General features: G+C 41.3%; 1 protein-coding gene across 5 annotated transcripts in view; it reads right to left on the minus strand.

The window, feature by feature from the left end:
- The window catches only part of LOC121294060 (signal transducer and activator of transcription 5B-like), a 170207-nt gene extending 161639 nt beyond the window's left edge, over positions 1-8568 (minus strand). For all 5 annotated transcript variants that reach the window (XM_041217607.1, XM_041217610.1, XM_041217601.1 and 2 more), the window contains exon 1: positions 8394-8568. The gene's annotated coding sequence lies outside the window, so the exon portion shown is untranslated. The remainder of the gene's footprint in view (positions 1-8393) is intronic.
- Between the last annotated feature and the right edge of the window lie 1065 nt (positions 8569-9633).

Below are 9633 nucleotides of genomic sequence, written 5' to 3' on the forward strand. Positions count from 1 at the left end.
AGTATTCCAAAAAGAGAGAAGCCAACACTGTGGCACATTTTGCTTCATCTTCTAACAGCTGATCACATTAGGATTAAACTACTCAAGAGTTCATGGTGAAGCTTTCAACCCTTGTCCATATTTGGGTGCAATTTTTCCTGTCAGTCCAGGAGAGAGTGAGCGGAAATTTCACCTTTGCTAGAAGTGTGAAATGGTGATAGAAAATCAGCCAATTGTTACATACTTCGCCTGATCTTCCTTTCCACTGACAACAATTTTAAGTTTCAAATTAAGCATTTTGCAAAAATAGGCAACACAACAAAATTTGCTGATCTCAAATTTAAGGTGAAACCATAAGTTTCAATGGTTTCTGTGCAGAAAGGTTTTAGAGATGGAAGGAAAAAAATCATTACCTTTTGTTGTTGCTTTTGGATTTCAAACTACTCAATAACCAAAACTCAGCACTATGTTCAAAAAAGAAACATCGCTCAAGACAACCTGATCATGTTGTGTGGATTTGGGGGAAAAAAGAGAAAACCCACAAGTGAACCTCAGCAAAAAAAGAATGGATTCAAAACCTAACCTCTTGCACCAGCCTGCAACAGTCAATAAAATACAAAAATATCTTTGATACAAGACTGAAGGAGCAATTAAGTTTGTTTCTGAAAAAAGACGTTTAGCAATTTGGATAACATAGCGTTAGTTATTGAGTGACTGTCAGTATTTCTGAATTACTCTGACCGCAATCTTTTTGAAGTTAAGAATCGTTCTTTCTGATAAAGTTTCATCAGCAAGCTCTTAGGAAAAGTAGGAAGAAAGAGTGGGGGGCAACTAGAGACAAACTTGACCATATCCTCACCCAACATACACACACGTGCATTTTCCATCAGGAGTCAACAGAGTACAAAGTGGAGCAGAAATGCTGGCTGACTTTTCCTTGTCCGTAGCCTGACAGTCCTCAATATCAATTTCAAACTGCATTAATCCTCTAGCTGGCAACAGTGAAGAGCACAGCCCAGAGATTGGACTGGGGTTTCTTGATCTTTCTGGCTCAGCAGCACACTACATGGTGCACTCAAGAGTTGAGTTCTTAGGTGAACCAATTTTCAATGAAAATGTTATCTTAAGGTCACTAAGTAAAATATTTCATGGTTTCTCAACATTTAATTGAAAAGCTGTCCCCTGTGGATTAGCAGAATGAGAGAAACTCTTTTTTTCAAAAAATTACGAACTGTTAGTTAAGTCATTACTCAAGTCTGGCCTCTTTCCCACTTTTCCAAACTGGAAAACGAATTTCACTAATTAGATTTCAGTAGGTTAAAGTTGTAATGCATGGAAAAAGCTAACATACACACCATATGGACTTACAAGTAGTTCACTGGTTAAAGCAAAAATGTCAGTTTGAGTTACAGAACCTATACTGTCAACAACAAATATTTCTTCAGTGCTTCTAAAATACAGAAATGCCTCAAATGCTTTAGTGTGAAGAATGGGCTACAAAATAGGAGAGAAATTAAGAACATAGTAAAATCACAATCAGGGAGCCAAAAAATTGGTTGGGAAAATGCGATTTTGAGTGTTTTTGAAAACAGAGGTGGTATGACAAAGGAAATTCGAGAAGTTGTTCCAGAGGGTACAGACATGAAGACTGATGGTACAGCAGCGAAAGGTAGCAAATTAATACAGGAGATTTTTGGTGTCCTACACCTGACCGTTTTTAGCCTTTTCATCAATGACCTTCCCTCCATAAGGTCAGAAGGATGCTCGCTGATGATTGCAGTGCTCAGTACCATTTGCAATTCCACAGATGAAGATATAGTCCTATCCATATGCAGCAAAACCTGGACAGTGATCAGGCTTAGGCTGATAAGTGGCAAGTAACACCCTTGCCACAGAAGGGCCAGGCAATGGCCATTTCCAACAAGGGAGAACCCAACCAACTCCCCATGACATTCAGCAACATTAGTATGCTGAAACTCCTAGCAAGCTAGGAGTTACCACTTAACAGAAACTTAACTGGACCAGCTACTTCAATTCTGTAGCTATTAAAACAATTCAGAGGTTGGAAATTCTGCAGCAAGTAACTCACCTCCTGACTTCCCAAAGTCTGTCCACTATCTACAAGGTACAAGTCAGGCATGTGATGGAAAACTCTTCAATAGCCTGGGTGAATGCAGCTCCAACAATACTCAAACTCAATACCAACCAGAACAAAGCAGCCCACTTGATTGGCACCCCATCTACCACCTTAAACATTCACTCCCTCCACCACTGACGCACAGTGGCAGCAGTGTGTATCATCTACAAGATGCAATGCAACATGTCACCAAGGCTCCTTCCACAGCACCTTCTAAACCCATAACCTCTACCGCCTAGAAGGACAAGGACAGCAGATGCATGGTAATACCACCACCTCTAAATTCCCCTCCAAGCCACACAGGACCCTGACTTGGAACTATATTACTGCTCCTTCAATGTCTCTGTGTCCCCCTTCCTAACAGCACTGTGGGTGTACCCACACTAGACAGGCTCCAGAGGTTCAAGGCAGCAGCTCATCACCACCTTCTCAAGGAAACTTAGGGATGAGCAACAAATGCTGGCCTTACCAATGACACTCACATCCCATGAAAGAATAAAAAAAGATGAGTGCTGGTACATATGGCTGAAAAAAAAAAAATTACTGACATAAGGCACATTATTACTGCCAGCTTGTTTTGTTTGACCTGGAATGCTTGATAATCAATTGTACTTTAATTATTGATTATTAATTGCTAAGAATACAAAATTTACACAAGCAAGAATTTCTCTTTTGAAATCCATGTTATTCATTATTATACTTTTCTAGATGCTCTTCATTCCCTCCTCTCGTGGGGATTCCATTATTTTTCCTACCACCAGGGGTAAGCTGACTAGTCTAGAATACGCACAGCTCTGATCCCCTTCTTAAATTTAAGAATTAAATTGGCTGTCAATTCTCTGGCACCACAGTTTTTTTTCTAACAAATTATTAGATATGTGCAGTACTGCCTCTGCTATCTCTTCCCTAAATTCTTTTAAAATGCGTGGATGCAAGACATGGGGACCAGGGCTTTATCCTTGCAGCTTGATTAATTTATTCAATACACCCCTTTTTTATTTTAAAGGCACTTACCTCATTAGTCATCTCATCATGTCTACCTCTTCTATCTCATTAATACCTGATTGAAATAATTATTTAGTATTTCTGTTAGCTCTCTATCGTTAACTGGAGTATTATCCTGTCTATCCCTTAATTCCTATCCCAACCTCCACTTTTTTATTGATGTGCTGAGAGATATTTTACTGTTTTGTTTCATGTTCCTTGATAATTTAATTTCACAGTTCCTCTTTGCCCTAATTTTTTTTAAACTTTTCTCCCAACCTCCTCATATTCTCTCATCATACATTCTCCTGCTGTCTATGTACTTATCATATGCCTCTTTACTAATCCTCAATTGTTCCCTTATGCCTTTGGAGTCCCACTGGTGTTTAGTTTGTTCTTTCTTTTAAGCAGAATATATTTTCCTGCACACTGTTAAACACCATTTTAAACATTTCCCTTTGTTGTTCTACATTGCTATTCTTGCCAATATTGTTACTCTTTTATTTTCCTAAGTTCTATTTTCAGCCCCTCAAAATCAGCTTTTCTCCAATCTATTAACTTGGTTTTCATCATGCTTATGTCCTCTTCTATTATCATCTTCAAGTATACTATATTATGGTCCTTACTGCCTGGATGTTTCCCTAATTTTATTTCTCTTATCTACTGTGGTTCATTCCCCATTACTAGATCCATTAGTCCCAATCTTCCTTTGTTGGGCTCATTACATATTGCGTTAGAAAGGAATCCTGTACACATTGTAGGAACTCCATTCCATTCTACCCCTTATCAACCTTTTCTGACCAATTCGTATTGGGGTAGTTAAAACCCCCATGATTATTATTCTATGCTTCTTACTCAATTCCCTCATTTGGATGCATGTTTTTTCCTCCACCTCTCTCTACTATTAGGTGGTCTTTGGACTAGAGATATTAGTGATTGATCCATTGTCATCATTTATCTTTATCTATTTGGAATCTATTCTTGTCTTGTTGATAGCTCTTTTTGCTACTGCTATTATGTTATCCATAGTAAGTACAGTTACTTCACCTTTTTCCCTCGCTATCGCTTCTAAATACGTCTTACCCTGGAATGTTTAACTTCCAGTCCTGATTTTTCTGTAACTATGTCTCAGTAACGGCTACTAGGTCTGGTTCCTCCCAGCACATCATTGCCTCCAGCTCCCCTGTCTTATTATGAACATTGCGTGCTTTGCTGTATAGACATTTTATTTCTTTTTTAAAAAGATATCCTCTCACTTTATGTTTAACCATCTTTTCAGATTTTGATTCTCTATTCCTTTGCCAACGATCTTCCTTACTGTATTCTTTTCTACAATCTCCTTCCCTATTTTGTTTACATTTAAGCTGTTTACATTTCTTGTAGATCTCTTCCTGCCCCTCCCCACCTCATTAGTTAAAAGCCTTTGCCATCTCCCTATTTACCCTTTCCGCTAAGGCACAGGTCCCTTCCTAACTCAGGTGGAGCGCGCCTCATCGGTACAGCTCCTTTGTGTCCCAGAACTGGTGTCAGTGTCCTCTGAAAAGGAATCCAGCTTTCCCACACCAACCCTTTAGCTACATATTAATTCTCCTGATCTGCCTGCTCCTATGCCAATTTGCAAGTGATTCAGACAATAACCCAGAGATTACCACCCTCGAGGTTGTATTTTTTAATTTAGAGCTTAACTCTTGGTACTCTTTCAGCAGGGCCTCCATCCTATTCCTTCCCATGTCGCTGTTCCAACATGGACCATGACAACTGGATTTAACTACAGCACCCACCCCTCCCACCACACAACTTTGCAAGTTCCACTCCAGTCACCTGATATCCCTTACCCTAAAACTGGGTAGGCAATACACCCTTCGAGATTCTCCTCCTTGGCTGCAGACAATGCTATCTACCTCCCTAGAATCCCCTAATAATAACACATAGCTATTCTACATTCACCAACCTCCCTCTACCCCCAACAACCAACAGCCTTCTCAGCCATGGTGTCTTGACTTGCATTGCGGCTGTTCTCTCTGCACTATTCCTCCTTGTCCTCACAGGTAGCAAGTGCATTACACCTGCTGGACAGGACCAGATTCTATGGGGCCTCCTTCCCAATCTCTCCTAAAACCCCCTACCTAGATCACTAACAGTCATATCTTCCCTTTCCTGAATCAGTGTTTTCTTCTGGGACAAAAACAAAAATAACTGGAAAAACTCAGTAGGTCTGACAGCATCTGTGGAGAGGAAGACAGTTAATGTTTCTACTCCAAATGACTCTTCATCAGAACTAAGGAAATATAGAAATGAGGTGAAATATAAGCTGGCGGAGGGGGGATGGGACAGAAAGAGCTGGATAGTGGGCCAGTGATAGATGGAGGCAAAGAAGAGATTGCCAAAGATGTCATAGACAAAAGGACAAAGGGGTGTTGATAGTGGTGATATTAACTCAGGAACGTGCTAATGGGGACATTAAGGGTAGCAAGCAGGACAAACAAGTAGCAGTTGGCCCTAGTTGGGGTGGGGGGGGAGGGAGGGATCGAAATAGGCTAAAAGGTGGAGATAAAACAATAGATCGAAATAAGTTTAAAAATAGGTGGGAAAAGAAAAATATATTTTTTTTAAATTATAAATTATTGGAAAAGGGGGGGATCGGAAAAGGGGTGGGGATGGAGGAGAGAGTTCATGATCTGAAGTTGCTGAATTCAATATTAAGTCCGGAAGACTGTAAAGTGCCTAATCGGAAGAAGAGGTGCTGTTCCTCCAGTTTGCGTTGAGCTTCACTGGAACATTGCAGCAGGCCAAGGACGGACAATTTACTTCTCTGACTAGGCACTTTACAGCCTTCTGGACTTAATATTGAGTTCAACAACTTCAGATTATGAATTCTCTCCTCCATCCCCACCCACTTTCCGATCCCCCTTTTTCAAATAATGTATAATTTTTAAAAAATATATATTTTTCTTTTCCCTATTTTTTAATGTATTTCAATCTATTGTTTTATCTCCACCTTTTAGCCTATTTCGATCCCTTCCCCCACCCCAACCCCACTAGGGCCATCTGCCACTTGCTTGTCCTGCTTGCTACCCTTAATGTCCCCATTAGCACATTCCTTAGATAATATCACCACCGTCAACACCCCTTTGTCCTTTTGTCTTTGATATCTTCGGCAATCTCCACCTATCACTGGCCCTCTATTCATCTCTACCTGTCCCAACCCCCTCTACCAGCTTATATTTCACCTAATTTATCTACTTCCTTAGTTCTGATGAAGAGTCATACGGACTCGAAACATTAACTGTGTTCCTCTCTACAGATGCTGTCAGACCTGCTGAGTTTTTCCAGCTATTTTTGTTTCACATTTCCAGCATCTGCATTATTTTGCTTTTATCTTAGTGTTTTCTTCTGGGATATGACTGCACTCTGGATAAAACCATCCAAAAAATTCCTCCCACTCCCTTGTGTGTTGGAGACTTCTCACACCCCAGTTCAATGATTCTAAGCCAGGGAGATGAGACGGAGACATCTTCAGCAGATGTATTTGCTCGGGATAGTCTCGCCTTCCATAAACTTCCACATTCTGCAGTCCAGACATTCAACCTGCTCTGCCATATCCTAGGCTGGCCTCACCTTATGTAAAGTCTTTATTCAACAATTATTTGTAGTTACATTATGTCATTTAGCTAGTTAAGCTATAAATTTAATAGTGCTTATTTTCCTAGTCCTAGTTTAACCGACAGCCCTCGTTTAAAGAGGAAAAACAGACCTCAAAACTCACCAACCCCACCTATCTGCTCACCTAAATAATGTCTCTAGATTTCAACTCTCAGGTTTTCCTATCTCCCTCTCTCGAGCCATTCCTTGGTTTGTAAAATACTAGAACAGCACCCATTCCCCAAATCCTCAGCGTTAATTACTCTTTAGAAGCAGTGCTCCATTGAACTGGACTTTGTGCTACTCTGTACTACTTACATAAAGTCATTGCATATCACTAACGCAAAAAATAGATTTCCCCAACCAAGAAAAATCAATCTTTTTGTAGAAACAATAAAAACTGATTTTCAAGTACGCACGTATTCATCCAAATAAAGTTTCCTTCTCCTTTAATTTTCATTGAAACTTAAATAAAATCATTTTTATCTGCTGCAGGTAAATCTTCAGTCATAACAAAAGCAAAATCTTGTTTATGAAATTAGTCCTATCGTTATGATCGTCCTACCAAGCCCTGACAGCTGTGAATTAGAGAGCACCACACAACTGATAGATAATTATGCTGCAATTTAGAGGCAATGTTGGGTTTCTATACTCTTTTCCACTCCATTAGATCATAGAGAAAAAAAAATCTGAAGTGAGCCTGTTATGGAGTTTCTATATGACAGGAAATATAACGTGCCTGCCTGAAATCTCATTCCCTGAGCATAGTGACAGCCCTTCCCTTTAACCAATCGATACTACTCAACCTGCCCCCGGGCATTCAGACTCTGAGGTAGAAGTGGGCTTGGTCCACTGCCCCACCCCATTACCCCTCAACCTCATCCTCCCAGCCCCTCCAAACCTCACCATCCCCCCCCCCCCAACCTTTCACTTGTTTTAATTAAACAGCATGTTGTTAACTCCAGCTCCCCTTGCACTGGGACTGAGCTGAAACTTTAACCTTAACACACAAGAGAGAGAAAAATAAAATCCACAACAGACACATACATAAGAAATACAGGAAACCCATGGCTAAGAACTGAAAACGCTTCCTTGGAAAATGATACATAAAAATCTAGGCAGAGTCCAAACTTTTTAATCAGAAAAAGAAGTCACTTAAAATCCGCACCCTCAAAAAAAAAAGAGGCATTAAAATGCGGCTCAATAAAGGGAGAGAGAGAGAGAGAGAGACTTTGACAAACGCAGTGAAATCCAACACTTGGTAAAAGCTGACAGGAGAGGGAGAAAAAGAAAAAGTTCCACAATTTCATCTCAGAAGCAAATTTTAACTCAAAAAACGACCCAAAATGTAAAAGTGAAACCCGCAGCGTGCGGCCAACGTGCAAAAATAACGGGTTCGGGCTTCCGCGCAGCTTCAATCCAGTGGCTTTTTTTATTTTTTTTTATATACATGGCCCCAGAGAATTAATCAGTTTTTTTTTCCCACACCCCACACCCCGCCCGCCCCCCCCCCCCCCCCCCCCCCCGCCCAAAAAAAACCCCCCCCAAAAAATAGGATCCTCACTAAGAAGAAGAAGAAGGGCCCAGAAAGATCGCGCTTCAAGTCCAATTTTCCCTGGAAACAGGCCCCGGGGGCCCAGCTGCTTCTTACCTGGGGCTTGTTTGGCCGTTTCTAGAACTGTCCGTTTGTCGGTGCCGTTTCCCCGGTTGTTAGTTTATTGTTGTTGTTTTATTCTATCCACCCCTCAGTTCAGTGTTTTATTATTTTTTTGCCCTCTTCCCCGCTCCTCGCTCGAGCCCTCGGCCCCGCTCGCACTGACGCACAGCAGCCGCCTCCCGCCCACTTCCGCCTCCCCGCTTCCAGCGCGCCCGTTGACACACGCTCCCTTGGAGCCAACCTAGGGAGCGTCCGCAAATCGCACTTTTTTTTTAAAAAAACACACACACACACACATATATATATATATATATATATAAACATACATATATATAGGAAAAATGAAACTGGAAAAGAAATAGAGAAAAAAAATTTTTTGCAGCTTGCAGTGTCATGTGGGGTGACCCAACTCTCGGGGAGAAAAATCGGGGGCCACTCTGGCACGGCTCGGAGGGTGGGGCGCTGTGAGGGGGCATTAAGCGGGAGGGGCGCAGTGACTGCACCGACGCAAGATTTAAACGCAGGAGGAAAAAAAATAGTTTGGATCAGTACTCTTATTTCCCAGTTTTTACTGGGGTTCTATTTTATGGTATACAAGAGCAGTTCGGACCAGCGTTCTTATTTCCCAGTTTTTGCCGCTTCTTCATTCTGGGAGGACCCAGATGACCTGAAAAACAGCGTCCTGGGTGCATGAAACCCGGGGCATGGGACAGTGGGCTTAATTACAGGGCAATCCCGTAAAGTTAGGGACGGTGGTCACCCTGCATGTGATGCGCAAAAGCAAAAATGCTGCAGATGCTGGAATTTTTTTTGAAATTCTTTCATCAGATAAGGGCGCCACTGGCAAGGTCAGGATTTGTTGCCCACCCTAATTTCCTTTGATAAAAGCAAAATACTGCGGATGCTGGAAATCTGAAACAAAAACAGAAAATGCTGTATACGGACTCGAAACATTAACTCTGTTTTTCTCTCAACAAATGATGTTAGACCTGCTGAGTTTTTCCAGCATTTTCCGTTTTTGTTTCAGATTTCCTTTGAACTGAGTGGTTTGCTAGGCCATTTCAGAGGGCAGTTAAGAGATGACCAAATTGCTGCGGCTCTGGAGCTACATGTTGGCCAGACCAGGCAAGGATGGCAGATTTCCTTCCCTCAAGGGCATTAATGAACCAGATAGGTTTTTACAACAATGTTTTTATTGTCTCCATTATTGAAACTAGATTACAATTCCAAAGTT

The sequence above is a fragment of the Carcharodon carcharias genome, chromosome 23 (assembly GCF_017639515.1).
Source record: "Carcharodon carcharias isolate sCarCar2 chromosome 23, sCarCar2.pri, whole genome shotgun sequence".
NCBI classification, from domain to species: domain Eukaryota; kingdom Metazoa; phylum Chordata; class Chondrichthyes; order Lamniformes; family Lamnidae; genus Carcharodon; species Carcharodon carcharias.